The sequence below is a fragment of the Lycorma delicatula genome, chromosome 6 (assembly GCF_047948215.1).
Source record: "Lycorma delicatula isolate Av1 chromosome 6, ASM4794821v1, whole genome shotgun sequence".
Taxonomy (NCBI): domain Eukaryota; kingdom Metazoa; phylum Arthropoda; class Insecta; order Hemiptera; family Fulgoridae; genus Lycorma; species Lycorma delicatula.
Genome location: NC_134460.1, coordinates 84,943,222 through 84,966,760, shown reverse-complemented (window position 1 = coordinate 84,966,760; position 23,539 = coordinate 84,943,222). Strand labels below are relative to the sequence as shown.

The following is a 23,539-nucleotide window of genomic DNA, read 5'->3' as shown; positions in this document are numbered from 1 at the left end:
AACCGGTTCATTTCTCATTCGAGGTCAAGTATATGAATAACTTCTTATTTAAAGAAAGTAAATGTGTTAAAGAACTTGAAATCTGTTATAGACCTGAAACAACTTATACGAGTAATAGAATTCTCTTTACCTACATTTAGGTTCCACAAAAATAAATTCGATGAAGCTTTTCATAACGGTTTTTTTATTATATACATTTTATTTTACTATTCCATTTCTGGAAATATTTGTATTATTTTTTAAAGTTTATTTTAATTTTAAATATGAATAGACATAAAAGGAACCGATTCCGTATAAAGAAAGGCGCACAAAAAAGAGAGGAACAAGCGTTTTCAAAAATGTAAACCAAATAAAACACAGTAAGTAAGTAACTGTTACTGAGCGTAAACTAAGGATGTTTGGAATATGAGAAAATTATTTTCACTTTAATTTTTTCAAATAATGTTCTTAAAGTTTGCTTGAAAATATTTCAATGTATTAAAATGAATTCATGCATTTCATTGGCAACAATAATCCAATACAATAATAATTTTATCAGAAATAAAAATTAAAGATCATCAAATTATTTACCCATGTTTTTTTTCTTTAAAAATTTGTCACTATTGTTAATCTGAAAGAAGCTTAAGTTGTAATCGGTGTGTTTATTGTTGACTAAAACTTAGATATAGATTTAAAAGAATTACCTTCAAGGAACGATTTAAAATAAAAATGGCTGGGAAAAATCTCACGATAAAGTAAATAATTTAGGTTAAATTTTCGTAACATGGCGCCATTGGTATTTTATATACAAAATACTATAATACATTTTAATTCCTTTCATTTTTGGAATCAAAAAATAGCAACTTTTAACTCTTTTAATACAGCAATAAAATATTTAAAAACATAATTCTATATAACTAAATAATAAATTAAATAACATTAAACATATTCCTATAACAAATGGTTATAATGCAAATTTAGTAAACAAATTAAACAATAACCTAAATAATAAAATATACATAAAAGATAATATAAAACTCACAAATAATATTACTGGGAAAAATTATGTTAAAATTGAATATAATATAAATTACAGAAAATCTAATAAAATATTTAAATCACTTAAGTTAAGAACAGCATATATAACTAATAAAAGAAAAATTATATAAATAATAAATATCCTTCTAAAACAACAAATATAATCTAAACAAACAAGAAGTAAATAGCTTAAAATGTGAAAACTGTGATTTAAAATATATTGGTAGACTAATAGATCATTTTCAATTAGAATCAAAGAACATATTAACTGTATAAATAAAGAAAATAAAGACCGTTCTAACTTCGCGAAACACATTTTGGAATACAAATATAATTATAATCTAAACAATTTGATTGATGTATTAGAATATTCTAATGATTTTTATAAAACTAATATTTTAGAACAATTTTACATTTATTTAAACAATAACAAACTAATTCGATAATGACATTTTATTTAAATAAATTATAAATAATAATTAATAATTATTAGGTTGGCCAAACTGCTTTCATTTCATATTACTATACAACTTAGATTCTTTTACTGACAGGACATGTTTTTACTTTTACGTGCGTGATACTTTACTTTTAATAGTAAAATTACTATACTTATAATAATATGAAAATCAATTATTATGGATACAAAATTTTAGTTTATTTTATCTCATTCTAAATGAATAGTTATATAGTCTTTGTTTATTGTTTAACTTCTGGGACCACTGTTAGGTATTGCTTCAGGGGATGAGATGGATGATTTGTAGCATGTGTGAAAAATGCCATACCTGACCGGGAATCGAACCCGGGATCTCCGGATGAAAGGCCGAGACGCTACCACTCGAGCCACGGTGGTCGGCTATGTAAAGTTTTTACAATTAATGAAGTGGATATTCCTGAGAATGGACGAAGGTCCGAAAGCGCTTTAATAGATTTAAACATTTTATAATTGTAGTTAAGCTAAACTCTCATTATTTATGTCTTATAAAGTAAATAATGTTAATAAATCTATCAATGGGCAAGTAATTTATAAAGGAGTAAATAGCAAAACAAGATTAAGCTCAAAAAAAATTACAAAAATTTTATTTAAAATCTAAAAATAAATGGCTATTTTGATTATTTAACAATTACCATTTGTAGATATTGAGGAAAATGTATACGTAAAGAGTAAATAATTTACTCTTACCGTAAAAAATACTATTAAAAAAATTCGTTTTAAAATGTTTCTTAAATACTATTTTTTTTTTGTCAATGAACATTTATTGTCATTTTCTTCTTCTTTTTCATTTAATTTATTTACGTTCTTACACATAATGTTTCTTCAGTATTTACTAATAGTAATTGTTTAACACTCAAAATAGCTATCTAATTTTAAAAGTTTAAACGTAACACTTTATTTACATAAATTATCTATAAACGGAAAAAATCATAAGATTTTTGTTTGTTACTTTTCTTTAAATGAGATATATTAGTTCTAGAATAGTTTTCATCGTTTATAATGTAAGGAATGAGGTAAACCTTTAAATTAAAAAACTTATAAAATTACTAAAATTAAACGAAAAAAAAATAAAAAATTGGAATCTTAGACGACGATAGTTGAAATAAAACATTTTAATAATATAAAAAATTAATTATTAGTTTTAAGATTAATTATAAATAGTATAAAAATTAAATTAAAATTGTTTTTATTATTTTAATTTAAATAATACTTTAAGGGTAAAAAAAAAATTTTAACTATTTGCGTAGGAAAAGATCATTTAAACTTTTTAAAAAATGTGCAAACGCTGTTAAATCCAATAACACTGCTATGAGGAAGTTTATAAGCTGTGTATTTGTACAGTAATTTTTAATTTTAAATAAAAAAAGGCTACAAAGAACGCTCATGTATTTAATAACTCGAATTAACACTTCAATTCAAATAAATATTTAATAGCAATCCACTTATGTTTAAAAAAAATGCTATTAATTGTATTGATATTCAAGGTCACAAAGGTTATTAATGAATAAACATCGCTAAAGAAATCTTGGGTACTTTTTTAAAAATTGTGCTTATTACATTATGCACAAATACTTGGAAAAATTTTATTAAGCAATAATAAATAGTTAATTGTTTTTAAAATTCCGGAAAACAAACTAATTTTGAAAAATGTATGACTACTTGATTTATTTTTTATTTCGGGACAATAACCTTCCTGTTACTTCTCTAAACTTCCTCAAAAGAAAAAAAAATGTATACATTTATTTAAAGAAAGCTGATGCTAAATTGTGCTATTAGGTGGATTCTAATCTACATAACCAGTTATACTACGTAAAGAACAGTGCAAATGTATAAAGTTACTTCATACAAATCACCCACGTTTAGTCATTGCTGACGACATTGTTGAGGAAATTACATAATGGTAATCGTGATCTCAAACAGATTACAACGTGATATAATTAATTCCAGTTCTTTGGATCCGAAACTCACGAATTTTTCTATAGTTTAAACATGTTTCTTACTGTGAACACCACATAACTTGAAAGAATATAATCACGTTACATATACAGTAAAATATCAAAAAAAACTTTGTCTCATTTTAATTTTACGTATAATTTTTTTTGGAAAATCAGAAGGATTAAAATAAAAAATAAATAAATAAAAAAGAAAAAGTTAAGATGTGTCATTCATCCGACCAACTAGGCTAAAAAAATTAACCAATTATTTTTATGTATTAGTTCCCTGAAAGGAAGGAACAATTCATCAATTTTTTGAAAACTTTATCGCACGAAAATTGTTTAATTTTTTGTCTGAATTAATTCTTCCTTCATTAAATATTATCCCAAAAACGTACTCAATGAATATGAGGGAAAAGATAACACACACACACACATGCGCGCTGGCGCGCGCGCATGTGTTTCCGCCAAAGGAAAAGATTAAATCTAAAGATTAAAGATTAAAGAAAACTATTTTAACTAGATTTATTTAAAAACTACACAATTTGTATTTTTAATGTAGGAGTACAATATAATACTCGTACATTCTCAATGATTAAATCGAATTCACTTATGCTAAAAAAGAGAGTGGAACAACCCAAATATTTTCTTTAAAAAAAATTCAAATTTAATTTTATTCCTCATTGTTTTAATGTTTTGTTAAAATTTAACAAAAAATATTTTTTAAAAATTAATAAAAAAATTTAACAAAATAGTGTGTAGATTTAAATTTCTCCAGCCCCCCAAAAAAACTATTTCAGAGTGTTTGGGAAGTTACGATAGACATTTTTAATCTTTACCTTTTAAAATATTTTGCTACAGCATGATCAGTAAGTAAAGGAATACATTAACTGCTTCTTCTGGGAGAAGACTAGAGACTTAATTCAAATATTTACGAATTGCTTCCAACAAATATTATGAAAATATCTTACGGGCTTTAATTGTTGCACCATTATGTTTTTTGGAATGTAATTTTTTTAATTATAAATTTTTTTTTGGAGCTAACTAATTCCAAAATTTATATTTTGTCAAGATGGCTTCCTATATTTATTTAAGACAGACATCTGATTTTATTTAATCAATGTTATCTAAATAAAATAAAAAATTAAAATAACGATACCATCCTAATATTTTAAAACACATGAACAAAGAAGTGTTTCACAGATTCAATCAGCCAATTTTTAATCCTTATTTAACAAAAAGTAACGGAAATTATCTAATAAATAAATTTACAAATAATTATTGAATGAATACAAGTTGGCATATTAACACGAAATAACACTTTTTTGTTGGTTTAATTTTTAGTGTATTTTATTTAAATAAATCTAGAAAATTGCAGTATTTTTATATTTTAATGTAGATATATGTGTATGCCAACCGCTATTAAACATAAGTTTTAATATTTGTAGTGAACGTAGGAATTTAAAGAGTAACATGGGTATGCAAATGACTGTTTTGAATAACCGAAACTAAACAAGATGTACAAGAACTAGAATCGGTTTTCCTGCGCAGAACTGCGCAAGATTTTCTTACTTTTTTTTAACCTTTATTCCTTTATTCTTATATGATTTATATAGTTTAAATTAACTGGAAAGTTACGTAGTCATCCTTTACAGCCTGGTTAGCTGGCTCATGTTAGCTAAATATCGGAATACGGAATTAAGATACGTTCATCAGTAGAAATAAATTTATTAATATTTATTTGTACAAAACTTGTTTAGTTTTTCCTTATAAAGTTAAATGACATAATGTACATAACATTAATTTATTAGATATAAAAAAAATTATTTAAAACACATGTTTAAACTAAGAAAAGCACTTAATAACTTTTCTGTCATGTAAATAATCATTTATCATTAAACACAAAGAGTAAATTATAACTGTGTACACAGAGGTTAATAAATAAATTTAAAAGAATATAGTAGGTGCATAGTACTCGAATCGATTTTGTTACTTCCTTGTACGAAATAAAGGAAGTATTGTGATCGCGAAACATCTCGGTTTTCAAATTTCAACGAAATGTCCATTTTGATCATCCCTGAATCTATTTTGACTAGTTTTAGCATGACGTCTGTACGTACGTACGTATGTATGTGCGTATGTATCTCGCGTAACTCAAAAACGATTAGTCGTAGGATGTTGAAATTTTTGATTTAGTACTGTTGTAACATTTAGTTATACACCTCCGGTTTTGATTGCAATCGAAATTAAAATTAAAATTTTAATTAATGAAATATTTGTATCTTGCAGGGAAGGCACATCGGTTCGAATAGGACTTCATCTCCTTTTGCATTTTTTTAACTTTTTTTATTTATTTTTTTAACTTTGAATTTTTTAAATTTAAATATATTGATTTAATAATTATTAACCCGTGATTGTAAAAAAGTTTTACAATAATAATAATACTTAAAAGATAATAAAAAAAAATTAAAATTATTAGTAAAATAGAATTTTATGTACTTTCAAAAATGTGTAAATGTAATTTAGTAGGTATTAAATATGTGTATATGTAATAAATTTGGTGAAACATCTGATTAGTTAATATTAATTGAAAATTATAATTTAGAATCGTATTATTTTTGGATTTTCTAGTTTAATTTTTGTTTAATTTTATTTAATTATTCTGGAATTTCTGTTTAATTTTATGTACATTAAAGTTCACGAGAGTGACTGAAAAATAGATCCTCACAAGAATAACATATACATGCACGATCTTTATTTAATAAACTGCAAAAAATTCTTATTTTATAGTTCATTACTCCTCTGATGTTGTCGGATAATATTCTCGCTAATTCGGAGTTGATTATCATTTCGTTTATTTGTTTTTGCTGCCAATCATTTAATCGCTCTTTGGTTTGATATAATTCTTCTGATCTTAATTTGTGTACACGTTCTTTAGTTTTAAAATTTTCTCTCTCTTTATATTCATCATCCTCTCTTAATCTTTTTATTATTCCCTCGGTCTTAACGTTTTCTTCCTCTTTATATTTATCATCTTCTCTTAATCTTTTTATTCTTCCCTTGTTCTTAACATTTTCTTCCCCTTCATATTCATTTTCTTGTAGTTTTTTGAGATATATTTCTTCATGTTATTTTTATTTTTCCTGTATGATTATTTCTTTTTCATTTTTGATTATTCACCAAATAATCCAAAATAAAAATGAATATTTTACACAATTACGTCGAAATTAACATTTGTAACCAGTACACAGGAGTTCACTAAACGGAACAGTTTAATTATTATTAACTTTTATTTATACACGCTAAAAATCTGAAACTTTTGTTAATCAGCAACTCACGTAGAAACGAATAATACTGATATAATAAGACGAGTAATAAACTATCCTAATATTTCATGTAAGATTGTTGAATTAATCTATATATATAAAAATGTTAAGTTCGTTTGTGTACGCTTCAAAAACTCAAAATGTTCTTCACCGATTGAGCTCAAATTTTAGCACGATATATAACCCGCATCAAAGACTGTTTTCATCTATTTTTAATAAATCTATCTATCTATTTTTAATTTTTACATTTTTAATTTGGAAATGTAAACAAAGGAAAACCAATCAGATCAATGCAAGATGGCCGCTGTCAAACACAACGACCAATCACAAAGAGCCCGTATGGCCGTTGCCAATGTAAACAAAATCACAACTGATTAAGTAAAAAATTTCTTTGAATTATATTTAACAGCTAAAACATCTGTATTTTATTAAAAAAAAAACCACAACAAAAAGAAAAGCCACCAAGAAGGATGACTTACAGTAAATAAATTAAAACACCCAACTTTCTTATAGCCCAGATAGACTTAAGACTATGCAAACAAAAAAAGTCGAAATAACCAAATACACAGAAAATAATATCCCTACATAATGACCAAAAAATCCTTTGTTAGATTATTTTTTTACATATATATGACCAAATAATCGTTTTTTGGTCATTTAGCGTTCTTTACTATGTAAAAGCAAAATTCACAAATAGTAACACTGAAACCACACAACTAAGTATTCGTTTTTTTTTTGTTTTTTCTAACCTCCGAAACTACCGTTATGCATTGCTTCAGATGATGATATGAATGATTTATAGCGAATGAAAATGCCATGCCTGACCGGGATTCCAACTTGGAACCACCGGATTAAAGTCCGAGACGTTACCACTCGCGCCACGGAGGCCGGCAAACATATTCGTTAGGAGCCGAATAAAAACACGACTTACCAATATGGCGTTGTGTGTCAAACCAATTTTATACGGACTATAATTACTTTTAATACGCGAAACCCTTTGCAATGATTGAACATTAACTTAAACCTCTTCAAAAATTTTCCTTTTGAACTAAGCCGCATTTTGATATCATTGTTTTTCTATAACACGGCTGGAATTCTTTTCGTTTAATGATAAGAAGCGTTGTCGAAGACAATAACCGAATTCTCTTCCAAAGGACATAATACGCCGCTAAACTATTTCTAAATAATTCAAATTCGTGTAATTTTTTTACGAATCGCGTTTTTATCAAAATCTCACGTTTTTCTCAATTGACCTGCGGGGTTTTGGTTTCTTTGGAGACCGTAATTCATTAGTAGATTCATACTCGAGAATCACGTTGTACACTGAAGCAGTACAACTTCTACTTACGTTAGCAGTTTATTAACATCTGAAATCAACGCCGTTTGATTATTCTGTAATTTGTAAGCATTACTCTGCTTTTGTAAGCATTTAAAATGATGTGTTTTTTCGCATGACTTAAGCGATTTTTTTTTGCAGCCCACAAATCTTTATATATAAAAATGTTAAGTTCGTTTGTGTACGCTTCAAAAACTCAAAGATGTTCTGCATCGATTGAGCTCAAATTTTAGCACGATATATAACCCGCATCAAAGATTGTTTTTATCTATTTTTCGCATCAGTCACATACCCGCGACCGCGAGAAAACAGTTTTTATAACGGTCAGCTGTGTACCAGGAACCGTGCCATCTGCCGGAAGCGAGGGGAACACTCGCCATACTAGCTAACGACAACCGCAGTCACATGTGAAAAATACCTGTTCCTAATTACATTGTTTATTAACAAAAAAAAAAAAACGTATCCACTTGCATCTGATTCAGATTATTATACAATCTGAATTAAATATTCACTTTAATCGAGGTACTTTTGTGTGATCGTGTCGTGATTGAGCTGCGCGTTTCACCAAGCTCTGAATTTATTAGAAAACGACCAATAGTGGGATATATGATATATGTATTAATGACGCGTGCAACACTGCACATCCAAACCAAATTCGCGCATTATTCGCAATTATAGTGACCGCTTGCTTCCCTTCATCGACACAGAGTTATGGGAAAGATATCGATCGCATATGGTTGAGGATATTTTGCATAGAGTACGCCTAGAAAATACCAATATGACCATGGAATTTACAGAAGGCATTTACAACGAAGCATTGATAAATATTGAAGACAAGTGCTCAGCTATTGCAAATAAAGTTCTTAGTCACACCATTGTAATTTAAAAGATTGCAATTCCCAATTCGATTGGCATTTGCAATCACAATCAATAAAGCTCAAGGTCAATCTTTAGAATTGTGTGGTTTAGATTTAGATGCGGATTGCTTCTCACATGGGCAACTGTATGTTGCGTGTTCCCGAGTCGGCAAACCAGATAGCCTTTATATCTCCGCAGACAGTGGAAAAACAAAAAATATTGTATATCCACAAGTACTGCAAAATTAAACTTCTATGAAATGTATGCTTTGTTTTGTTTCTCATTTCTCATCCATGCAACCACAATGTGCCACAGCGAAGAGTGGCGGGTAGGGCTAGTAATTGTATAAATGTTTGATGTTAATAAAAACTATTATTTCAGCAATTGTGTAACTGTCCACTTTATTAAAGAATTGGAGAATCGCATCTCACTTTCAAATGAAATAAATTTAAATGAAGTGCAGCAAAAAATGTGTATATGTAATTTAATAGGCGCCACCTATTAATGTATTGTGTTAAGTAATGTATCAGTAATGTGTCATATTGACACATTACTACAATATACGTCAATGTAGCTTATGTTCGGATTTAATATCTCATTATGCAACATATAAAACCCATTTAAATAAGGATAATTTTTTTTAGGTAAAAAAAATTTATGATGTAAATTAAATTTATTGAATTCCTAACAATCTGATAAAAAATATTATTTTCTGAATTCAACCTATTACCTCCATACGTAAAACAGAATCCATTTAGCTACAATTGTAATTCTACCTTAAAAGTATAATTTATTAGGTTTTTTAAATTCTGAAAAAAATTTAATGAAATTATACATCAGTCAACAGCGATTCGAATAACACACGAAAATCATACATTTTTTTTTTAAATTGAGTTGATTGACTAGATTTTATGAATTAAAAAATGTAAATTATCTACGTAAATTAAAAAAAAAAATGAATAATTACACTTGCACTTCAAATTAACTGAATTCGCTAATAGAGATCATATTCACCAAATATTTTACTATTAGAAATTATACACTAACAAACAAAATAATTATATAATTAATTAACCAAAAAGAGAAACAAACTTTATTTAAATTCACCTATTTATTTATTAATATTTTTACATCATCAGTCAGTTAAATGGTTTAGTTAAATTCTCCATTTCTTTCAGTTTTATGCTAATTTTTCAATTTCAACATATTTCCTATCTAATACATCTTCAATTATCAGTTTCTTATATTACAGTCTATGTCGTTCTGTAAAACTTCTATACGATCACCGATTATCAATTTTACTAAACCCATAAGTTTTAATACATTGTACTCTGATCTGCTGTTCTTTATATTTTTCTAACCATTTATATTTGTTTTAAGACGTCTTAATTTCGAATTTTATCAACTGACCTATTCTTCAACATTCTCCTGTAACTCAACATTTTAAAGCCATCAATTTTTTTCCTTTTTGCTTTTGCTATTCTTATTTCTTCACCACCATAAAGAGTTTACTTTTATAAAAGTATTACTTATTATTTTTTAAAAATATTAACAATATTCTTCTTTTTCTGCTCAGTATAGTACAAGGCTAATTAATTTTCGTGGTTTTGTCTAGCATTAAACAGGAAATTACATAGCCACTGACATTAATTGCATCACAACTGTTAAACAATAGTAACATTATTTCTTCTCAAATTTATAATATTTCTGAAGGTTATTCCGTGCTAAAAGCTTTCAACAACTTTTATCAAAACGGTTTTTCATGAATACCATACAACAGATTATTAAAATTAATTCAAGTTATAAATTATTATTTTTTTAAATTAGTTTTTAATTATTACCTATGATTGAAGTTTAGTTAATGAATTTTACGTCTGAAATATCTATTAAGAGCTATTACATAAGCGATACGTACACTAATGCTAGCAGTACCTTATGCTTGTTTGGATTTTCACTGTAATAACTAATTCATGGTTGTTGATTAACCCTGATTGATAAAATCTGACTAAGAATTAGAGAGAAGAGGGAGCCAAGTCATTTCCAAGACTAATAACGACTTTTAATATCAAAGTTGGCTATAATAATATTTATTTATAATAAGCCGATATTAATTGTTGTACAATTATTTTGAATTATTACATATAGACATCTGTTGAATGAGCTATGCAATCAAAGAAAAAAAATACTGACTTGGTAATTAAACGATGTATTATGCCTCATCATTATAACAACATACGCACACACACACACACACACACATTAAAAAGAGGATAAGCAGAAAGAAGCCACGTGCATTAAAAAATATACTTTTCTCTGTGACCATGAAAATATCTAAAGACAAAACATTTTTAACAGTCCTTCGAAAAACCAAGGTAAAACTAAATTTTCTACGTGTTATGAAACATCATTTTTTTCAATTTTAATTAAGATGTCATAATTTGTTTTTACTGATTAATAACAATATGATAGCAGAAAAATATAGCTCACCATTCTTATAATTATTTGCACGTGTTCCACACATTATACAATCGACTGATAATTTATAAATAAATAATTTTATTATCTAAACTAGTAAAGATTTAAATATATCTTAAAAATTTTAAGTACTTCTCATGAGAAAAGAAAATTTAACATTTAAAAATACAATAACTAAAGTAAAACAAGACAATTAATTTTCTAGTTAATTTAATATCAAAATTAAAAAAGTTTTTTATTCTTATATCATGCAGAGCATTGAATTTTGTAGATCTCTAATTTTAACTTTAATTATAAAGTATTAAAATTAAGACGTTAGAAATTAATAAATATCTTATTACTAAACTCCAGACATCTCAGTAATTTCAGTGAAGTTGGAAAGCTGAAATAAAACAGTATAAAAGTGAAGAAGGTAACAGAAAACCTCACTCACTTCTCACTTTCCCTAATAAGCTGGAATGCTTATTATTCTTGACAATGTTTATAATAAAGAATATGGTTATTATTCTTACGTGACTGGTACGTCATATCGCCTACAATCATTCAGTTACGGAATCCAACAAATATACATATATTTCTATCGGAACAATAAGCGAATTATTTTATGAAAGAAGAGAAGAACATATAAAAACTTTTGGTAGAATTCTCTTGCCCATTAGTATGTTTAGTATTTATTTATTATTTCCCCTTGGAGCCGAAATTTTTTTAATTACGAACAAAGCCCCAAGGGAAAATCAGGGGGATATGCATCACATTTTCCACCATATTTTTACGTATAATTGATACCACGTGCCGCACCCGTTCAATTTTCTAAGACGTGCTTCCCTGTGTTGCAAGAACCTGTCGCATTCGATCAAGGTATGCGCTGTGCCTCATTCCATAAAAATCACACTCTGGGGTGGGTCTCAATGCCCTCGCGCAATTATATGTTTGAAGAACCGTAACCGTTCAAAAACTGGGTCGACCCAGCACCCTAGTTCTATTAATAGTTTTAAGGGTATAAAAAATATTAAATAATTGATTATTATTTAAGTTATAAAACCCTCAAATTGATGTGTATCCTGTAATTCAGAAGACATACACGAAGAATTGATACTTTAGTAATTAAAATTTATTCACGAAAAAAGCGAGGTCCTGTAACTCATCCTTTTATTTATTTTTAAAACAGTTTCAGCCAAATAGCAGTTTTCGGTTTAAACAGTTTAAACGGTTTTCGGTTTCTAACGAAATTTTACAGTAAAATTTCTTACTTTTAGGGGAAATAGTGTATCCACCGGGTTGGTCTAGTGGTGAACACGTCTTCCCAATCAGTTGATTTGGAAGTCGAGAGTTCCAGCGTTCAAGTCAGTAAAGGCAGTTTACGAGTTTGAATACTAGATTGTGGATTCCGATGTTCTTTGGTGGTTGGGTTTCAATTAACCAAACATCTCAAGAATGGTCGAACTAAGACTGTACAAGACTACAGTTCATTTACACTCATACATATCATCCTCATTCATGCTCTGAAATAATTCTTGAACGGTAATTCCCGGAGGCTAAACAGGAAAAAGAAAGAACGGGAAATGATGTATTTAAACATTTTTTCATGAAATATTACGTTTCAAAGCGGCAAGTGTAGTTGTTTTTAGATAGCTATGAAGGGAAATTTCCTCACCAAACTAACAACACGCAGTCTCCCCTTCACTTTTGACGCTACTTACTCCAGACATCACCTACCACTTCCATTTTGTTTTTCGGCGGTTACACATTAGGTATTTCATTCATTACATTTTACTCCGTCTTTAAGGCTAACATATCTGTCTGAGTTCGTTCTTCTACTAGAGTGCAGTATTGTGCCTTTTTTAGTACACTTTCTCACTACAATTTTCACTTTTTCAGTACAATTAAATATTCAACTTTGAATAGGTTTTCGATAAACATATTTTTTTTAATTTCCTCCTCTGGACACCTTTATTTAAAAAAAAAAAATAATGGAAGTACCTATTTGACAGTCATAATACAGTGATGTCCGGTGTCAACGAAAATAGCACTTGCGATGCTTTTAAAAGAGTAAGATTATTTGACATTGGTAAAACTTTTACATTAATAAGAATCGATAATTTTGTTCTATTCCTCATTTTAACTCTGTTTTATTCAACTCCGTTGTACAGCTAAATTTTTAAAATTAAATTTAAGATGAACGAAATCTATAGTTCACAGACCTGAGAGTTCTGTGAGTTAACTATTAATTAAATGTTATGGAAATAATAAAAGAACTTCTCAATCAAATAATTACGATTGTTACGTGTCAAACTTAATATGTTGACTGAATATAGTCTTGATCAACAGAGAATAGGTCAGATTATAATTGTTTTTAATTCTGAAGAACCTTAGGTAATGAATATCTTTATTACTAGCTTATTACATGTAACATTTAAATTATATTTGAATAACTAATCCATCTACGAGCATTATTAAGACAACTAAATTTAATATCAGTTCAATTTCTGATAGAATCACGAAACTCACGAACGCCGATTGAATAATTATTACTGTTCGTAATTTTTCACTCAAAACTTGGTAATATTCATTTAAGATTACGTATTATTGTTACCTGTTGTTAAACTTTATTCGACAGAAACTTTAATTTACTAATCACGTCAAACAGAATGCTTGTATCCCACTTAATGAGTTAAGTATGTGCATTTTTATACCTACAAGTTCTTTTTGTAAATATCTTGTAAATTAAAATTCAAGCAACAGAAGAACTTAATTGTTTTTTTCTTGTTAATATCACGAAAACTAATATATTTAGAAAAAAAAGGTTTAATATTATCAGTTTATTTACAACCAGAAAATACAATATATCAAAGAGTAAATATTTATTGAGTTTAATTCAACTATGAAAAAAAAATAGAAAGTTTAACATATAAATTGAATACATATCTCCAATATAAAAGCATGATGCGTTGGTTATTACCAATTACGTATGATGCGTGAAAATTACTAATCTTTTACCTCTTTTTTACAAGTAAAGAAGTATTGTGATCGTGAAAAATCTCAGTATTCAGATTTCAACGGAAATATCCATTTTGACTAGTTTCGACGTGACGTCTGTACGTACGTACGTATGTGCGTATATATTTCGCATAACTCAAAAACGATTAGCCGTAGGATGCTGAAATTTTGGATTTAGGACTGTTGTAACATCTAGTTGGGCAGCTCTCCTTTTGATTGCAAGCGACTGGACCAAAAGTGTCCCAAAAAGAACAAAAGCCAAAATATTTGAATTTTGGACTTTTTCTAAAGTAATAAGCCCTCATTGAGAGATTTTCAACGATATATCATAAGTGGTACTTATTTTCATTAGTTCCAGAGTTATAGCCAAATAAAATTTTATTAATGAAATATTTGGATCTTACAAGGGGAATGCACATCGGTTCGAATTCGATTTCATATACATATATTTTGTTTTAACTTTTTTTATTTTAAATATATTGATTTATTAATAATTATTAACTTCTGATTGTAAGAAAATTTACAATAAATAATAATTCAATAATAAAAATTAAAAAAATATATGAAAAAAAATCAGAGTTATTAGTGAAATAAAATGTTATGTACTTTTCATTTTAATTCAAAAATTTTTACAGAGGTTAATAGTCATTAATAAATCAATATATTTAAATTTAAAAAAATAAAAAATAAAAATATGTACATGAAGTCGGATTCAAACCGATATATGTATGGTAACGAATCCGACACGTTCTCACTTACACCAAGTAACTACTTGAATTACGTGAAACAGAATTAATATATCAACTAATATAAAATGCTGATACACCACAAAAAAGTGTAATGCAATGTGGTGTCCACTATATTGCAACTGTGTAATTGTCCACTTTATTAAAGAACTGGAGGATCGTTTCTCACTTTCAAATGAAATAAGTTTAAATCAAGTGCAGTAAAAAATGTGTATATGTAATTTAATAGGCGTACAAGGAAGTCATGTGGTGTCCACATCAGATTTTTTTCTTTAATGAATATCTGTAAGATACTTAATACTCTCATAAACATGAGGATACGAATTTATCGAGGTCCAGGGGCTAGAACCCCCGGGCTAGACGATCGGGCGAGCAAAGCGAGCCTTGACCATCTAGTAATAATAAAAAGATTCTTAATGCTATTTTTTAAGTACTTTTGAATAACTCGATAAATAAAATAAAAATAAATAAACAGAAGTCTTATGTATAATATTTAAGTAATATACATTATTTCATTTATTTTAATAATATGGAAAACCCCATTTAGTACAATACTTTATTCGTGATAATAATAATAATAATAATAATAAAATACATTTAAACAAGTAAATTACTGAGAAAAATTGCAATAATTGAATAAAGTAATGGTTGATAAAAATTTTAATTTGATTTGGAGTATTTATTAAGTGAATCGGTTAAATATTAATAAAATATACATTTAAATACATCATACATTTATGTAGTAGACGACGTATCCTTTAATTTACGCAAAAAATCTTCATCTAAATCTGAAAGACCAAATTAATTATAAAAAAAAGAACAAAAATTCTTTATTTGATAAATGAAACTATAGCGAGATTTTTCTTTTTAATCTGATTATTAAAAAATAGGTAATAAATAAATAAACAAAGCATATGATAATAACAAAGGAATAAGGAATGCTAACATGAGCATGAATTTTAGTATATCCCTACGACTTATAATCAAATTTTAAGTAATCTGTTGGTATCAATAACAACATAATATTTTTTATATCTATTAACAGATTACAATAAAACGTGTGGGAGGATTTTAAAGAACTTTACATCTTGTATTTATGTTAGGTCTCATTCCAAATTGAAGGGCTTCTCTTCCTTTTACAGTATTATTGTTTATTTTTATTATTGAGAGGGAAGAGCAAAGATTCTATTGCTTGAAATATATTTATCAAACATATTTAAAGAAAAATATTAACTCTAATAAAAACTTACAATTTTTTTTCCATTTATCTTTAAAAAAATATTTACTCAAAGTATGTAAAATATTAACTTTTTTTTGTATTTACTTTGCTTAAATCTCCTTTCTATCAATCTGGATGGTTTATCCAAGTTTTTAGTTACTTATAGTAATGATTTTATTTTATGTTTCAAATTCAGCATCGTTTAAAAATAGGGAAACCAACAGATTCTTAACGTTTACGATTCGGAAAGAAGTGAAATTAGAATGAAAATTAGTGAAAATTAGATAAAACGTAAAAGAAAGAGAACGATTAATAGGTAGAATCAACTGAGTTTGTGAACCGGAGTACACGTGTAGAGTTCTGGTACCTCTAGACAGTAGTAAACATCAGGGGCAATATACCTGGACAAAAGTGAGGGGGGGGGGGGAGCTAGAGTTACGCAAGTTTACGACCACCGGTTTCATCGTAAGATGCTATTAAATATATGCTAATGTTGGCAATCAAGAGGATCTACGGATAGCAGCTCTTAACTGCGTTTCCTAAAGCGGCTACTTTTATCATAATAATAAATAATTAGTGATAAAAAGTAACCGATTAAATCAAGGCCTCACGATATTGTATTTCATTCATATTTAAGATAATTTGAAGCATATAACTTTATTATCGTGACTAGACGCACAATAAAGATACTGGTTTGAAGAAAATTATTTTTATTTTCTTATACTTCTGGCTGTTACCGTTAAATAAAAATTTATCATATTTTATTTTGTTCCTTTTTTTGTTTTAATGGAATTCTATTAAATTGGTTTAACAGAATTATATTATTTTATTATCGTAATTCCACTTATTTAGAAATAAATTTTTATACTTTCGATTAGGATACAGTGTGAAAGATTTAAAAAAAATTTTGTTAGCTTTATTTGTCGTAGCGACGCAAAAAATAAAATCCGAAAGTTATATAATAGATCTTTTTAATTATTTGTATTTATTCACACTTCCATTCTGAATTGTATTATGTATTAGATTATTAGTAAAAAAAAATTTATCTCACCAAAGGGCATAAATTATGAACACTGAACACATTTCAGTACGTATCACAATAAGAAAAATACATAAATAGCAACATAAATGCGGCTAATTATATTTAACGTTTTGATCTACTCCTAAACTACTGACAGTCGATAAACATGAAAAAAAAAAAAAAAAAATAGTATGTAACAAAATTATCTCATTGATCATTATATATATGTGCTACAGCAAAAGAGCCAGTACTAGAAACTGTCATAAGAGATTACTCGGTAACAGAAAAACTGATATTTATTTTTTGTTTGATAGTACGTACGAAATAATTGAGTGATTAATATTAATAACTAAAAAAAACCTAATTAAAATTGATTAATTATTAAAAGTTTATGGTTAAATATATATAATAATAATAAATAATAAGTGATAAAAAATGACCAGTTAAATTAAAGCTTCACGATATTGTGTTCATTCATATTTAAGATAATTTGAAGCACATAACTTATCGTGACTAGAGCGCACAAGAAAGATATTGGTTTGAAGAAAATTATTTTTATTTTCTTATACTTCTGGCTGTTGCAGTTAAATAAACTTTTAACATACTTTATTTTGCTACTTTTCTGTTAAATTCCGTTATATATATATATATATATATATATATATATATTATATTATTATATATATTATATTAATATATATATATTATTTATATATTATATAAAAATCGTAGAGTCATGTGCTGCCATTATGCCAGATAACACTAACAACCATATTTCGGTGTGCAGTTTGGCGCAATGGGCGTTGTATAGAAGCTGTTAGTGGTCATTTCGAATAGATACCTATGGTATAATATATAAGTCAAATAATATATAATATATATGGTATATATAAGTCAAATTTGTCACGAGGTATGGACTAGCAAACAGTGAGACCCTCGTGTGTGTATATATATATATATATATATATATATATATATATATATACACGTATATATATACACACACACACACATATATATATATATATATATATACAAATTTGACTTGACGCGATATTTTTTGGTACTGAGAGAGGGTTATGGTATGTATTCGAAATGACCACTAACAGCTTCTATACAACGCCCATTGCGCCAAACTGCACACCGAAATACGGTTGTTAGTGTTATCTGGCATAATGGCAGCACATGACTCTACGATTTTTTCACGTAGCTCGTCGATTGTTGCTAATTTTTGTTGTCGATACACGTCATTCTTGACGGTCTCCCAAAGGTAGAAGGAAGAAGAGGTGTCAATCAGGTACTCAACAGCACCTCTTCGACCCATCCACTGTCCTGGTATTGTTTTATCGAGGTACAACCTGCCATCTCGATGGTGGTGAGGCGGGGCTCCATATTGCTGCACGTAAAATGGTTCATCACCATACAAGTTTTGGATGGCAGGAAAAATCCTTGTCTGAAGAATATCAAGATACGCCTCACCAGTTACGGTATCCTCGAAGAAGAAGGGACCAATTAAACCACACACTGATATGCCACATCACACAGCAACCCCCGGTAGATTTACTGCCCTGCCAAAATGTGCGTGAGGATTTTCAGGAGCCCAGTAGACACAATTGTGGCGGTTCACAGTAGTTTGAATTGCGCTTCGTCAGTCAAAACAAACATCCCTGCAAATTCCTCATCCCCACCAACCATACCGTATATGAAACCATTCATAGTACTTCATCTTTCGATCTGGGTCGTCCTAATTCATCGCTGTTGGAATGCACACTTTCCACTTTACTCTCTCAGAGTGAGTCTTACACTTGACCGGCTCACTCCACTTTCACGCTCTCCTTGGTTCACTGATTTTTGTAGTGATCGGGTGAAATGTTGCAACACCGCAACACTGGAAGCCGGACTTGCAGCTGTTCGTGGTCGGCCGGATCTTTCGTTGTTCCAAACTTTCTGCCATTGCCGTGAATGTTCCTCGTGAATGTTCTCGTACTTCCAGTACCGCTTCAGTAAAGCCTTGAATTCAACAATCGATAAGTGAACCTCAGCCATTGTTGGTATTCGACTGTCTTCTGCTGCACTGGCTAGTGTGACTGGCTAGTTCCACCATCAATCAACTGCGTTTGCGCGGCATAAATTGCCAGTTCCGCCTACCATGACAAATTTAATACTTAACACTACACTACACATTAGATTATTGAGTGTAAGTCTCTTTCTTTAGATAATATTTAATAACAAACAGCGAGTATACAAGTATTACATATGGAATGCTGAATTTTTTATAATGCATAATCAAGGAAAATAACTGAATGTAACACAATTCTTTTAAATCAGAAATTCTAACAATCAACACTTTACAATAGGATATGTATTTATTTTGAGGAGCTATATCCTTAAGTTTAATTTTTACATAAAACAGTAACCACCGGTTCAGTTTAACATTATTATCTTTTAATTCTTTTCACATCAGAAACAACAGACTGTCGCCCAATTACAGTTTCTTGATGTTAGATGAATCTTTTTAGCGTATGAAAAGTCATAAGTCCGATCGGGATTCGAATCCAGACCTTCCGGATGAAATGAAAAGATGCTATTACTTAGGCATGGGATTAAGCGATTATTATTTAATCATAAAACAAAATTATTAATTTTATTTAACAACACAAAAAACCATATAGAATCGAAATAGTTTGCTGGGTTAACTATTTTACACATTACGTTTTATCTGAACACAATAAAAACTTGAAAATTACTTAGAATAATTTTAAACTCATGAATATTCTACGTTTTTACTAAAATTATTACTGTACTGTAGGAAATAATTATTAAAAAAAAAAAAAAAAAAAAATATAAGGCAATTATAACTTGTTGACTTCACGGTCAAGAATTCAAGAATACAAACAGTAAGAATCGCAAAAAAAAATTATATTATTTAGTTATGTAGTTTTCATATCCTGTCAATCGTTTTCTCTAATTGGGTAAGCCACGAAGGTCAAGATTACAAGTCAAAGGTACGAACAACATGAATATCATCATGCAGCCTTGATTAATATTTCTTACATAATTTATACCATACAGAATAAATAAATAATATATGAATATCAACGAGAAAAAAGTGATAATAGAAAGAAAATTATTTAAATTTTATAAAGATGCATTTAATGAAAACCTACATTAAAACGTAAGAAAAGTAAAGCAAAAATTAAATAAAATTGACTGTAATAAACGTTATAACGAAATAATAATATATTCTAAATCACACATATATTTGGAAAAGAAATATGACTCAAATTTTCCTTGAATTGCGATTTTTTGAAGTGGGGGTTCTAACTAATAATAATATTGACGGCTATCAACCCTTAATTTGGCACGGACTACAGAAAGTCAAAATTTAAAGAATGGAATCATTTTATTTTTCATATTAGTGTTTTTTTTTTTAACCGGCTCTATCACGTTTTTAAGTTTATTTTATTTATTTATTTAATTAAAAATATGGATAGTCCTACAAAAAAGAGTAGCCACATGAAAAAATCTGATGTGGACACCACATGATTTCCTTGTACGCCTACTAAATTCAATATACACATTTTTAAAACTACATAAAATTTTATTTCACTAATAACTTCTTTTTTTTTTTATTATTATAAAATATTTTTACACTCACAGGTTAATAATTATTAATAAATAAATAGATTTAAATTAAAAAAAGGGAAAAAAAACAAAAAAAAGGAAAGGAAGTCGAATTCAAACCTATGTACCTTCCCCTTGTAAGATGTAAATATTTCATTAATTAAAATCTTATTTGGCTACAACTCTGGAACCACTGGCCCCAATGAAAATAAGCACCACTTATGATATATCGTTGAAAAGATCTCAATGAGGTCTTATTACTGCAGTTTTGAAAAAGAAGTCCAAAATCCAAATTTTTTTGATACGTACGCAGATTCGTACGTACGTACAAACATAACGCCGAAACTAGTCATAATGGTTTCAGGAATGATCAAAATGGATATTTCTGTTGAAATCTGAAAACAGAAATTTTTCGCCATCACAATACTTCCTTTACTTCGTACAAAGAAGTAAAAATTCGTTCTTAAGAAATAAAAATTCTTATGAACTTAAGTGTCTTGATAAAAATAAGAAGAATGAAAATAAACGATATAAAGTAACTACTACTGAACGTGAATTAAGTCTGTCTGGATTACGGGAATTTTTATTATAATACTTCTATCCCGAATTCCCCAAATAACGTTCTTAAATATTAGTTTGAAAATAATAATAATAACTTTATTCTTATATTTTACAGAGTGCATATCTTTTTTACAAAATTACTTTGTAACTTAGTAACAATTATTGCAATCTTATAATAAAATAAACGCACTTATATAGACATAAATAAAATATACACAGTTATATGGAAATATACATATAAAATAACAGTACTATTAAAATAACAACAGAAGAAAATTATCTAACATATTTTTGATAAAATACGTTTTTTAAATCCTAAAACAATGAGAACTAGGAGGGGAAGACTTATAACGATCCCGGTCGCCACATAACCCCCTCCATCGATAGTCCTAATGTGCTTTACCGGTAGTCGTCCTTTAGACTTTTTAAACCTTCTTTTCTTTTTCCTGTTTAGCCTCCGGTAACTACCGTTTAGATAATTCTTCAGAGGATGAATGAGGATGATATATATGAGTGTAAATGAAGTGTAGTCTTGTACATTCTCAGTTCGACCATTCCTGAGATGTGTGGTTAATTGAAACCCAACCACCAAAGAACACCGGTATCCACGATCTAGACTTTTTAAACCCGACAATACATTACAGTCATCAGTTTGGCCGTTGTAGGATGCGATCGATGTACATGCCTTACATATCCATCAAACCCACCGAGTTGGTCTAGTGATGAACGCGACTTCCCAATTCAGCCGATTTGGAAGTTGAGAGTTCCAGCGTTCAAGTCAGTTATTTTTACACGGATTTGAATATTGGATCGTGGATACCAGTGTTCTTTGGTGGTTGGGTTTCAATTAACCACACACATCTCAGGAATGGCCGAACTGAGACTGTACAAGACTACGCATCATTTACACTCATACTCATTACATCCTCATTCATATTCTGAAGTATTATCTGAACCGGAATTACCGGAGGTTAAACAGGAAAAAGAAAGACATTTTTATCAATGTGTCTGCACAACTTATTATCGGCTTCGTATGAGTTCTTCCAACCTCGACCATCTACTATAACTTACAACCCTTAACTATCTAATCAAACGATTTAAGCGCCATCCCCGCGCCTTTCTCTAACACCGAAGGTTTCAAACAAACTATTCCCACATCTAACTTGAATTAGACTATGTACTCATATCAATATTTGATTGAATCTTTTAAACAACAAAAATACTATTCTCATACCAAAAAAAAAAAAAACAAAAAAAAAACTAGTATTGATCGCAACAGCGATTGTTCTGTTCTACAATTCAATTTATTCAAATTTTTTAATTTATTCAAAAAAAAAATATTAATTCATTAAACATCTAATAAAAACATACCTATCTCTCTCTGCTCTGGTCAGCTTTCGGGAGCGAGGCCAATGCGAACAAATCTGTTCGCAACCTAACATCGAATATCTCAGCTCGATGCCAAAACTCCTATCTTGGCGAAGTAAGAACTCAGACGGGCTCCTAGCCACCCGATTGTTTCTCTATCTATACATCTGTAACAGCATCAAACCCTTCAGCCATCTTCCGCAGGCTAAGAATCTCAGGAACAGCAGCTATGTTCAATTTCCAAGATTGGCTCTCCAAACACTTTGTTGGTACGTTCAGCTTCGTACTTGGGGGAGACATATAAGACTTGGCTCACGTCATCAGTTGTCCTAGACTCCGGATATAAGCCAGAATTAATCAAACCAAATCTGGCCAACCTGTCTCGGAAAGCACCATATCCAGAAAGAAACTATGTAATATGCCGATTGGGGAAATCAACCGAACAATGCGCATACATCTAACATCAGGAAAAATGAGAACAAAGAACTTCCGTGGAAATCCTATATAAGAATTACCATCATTATAATTTTATAATGAATGTGAAAATTGGAATTATTAAATAAT

At 28.7% G+C, this 23,539-nt stretch overlaps 1 protein-coding gene across 4 annotated transcripts in view; it reads right to left on the bottom strand.

The window, feature by feature from the left end:
• Positions 1-23,539, bottom strand: part of LOC142325988 (ATP-binding cassette sub-family G member 1) — a 108,208-nt gene that overhangs the window by 49,871 nt on the left and 34,798 nt on the right. The window contains exon 1 of one of the 4 annotated variants that reach the window (XM_075368021.1): positions 22,979-23,328. The exons of the other annotated variants lie outside the window; for them this stretch is intronic. The gene's annotated coding sequence lies outside the window, so the exon portion shown is untranslated. Of the gene's footprint in view, positions 1-22,978; positions 23,329-23,539 lie in introns of those variants that run through there. 4 annotated transcript variants of the gene reach the window in all.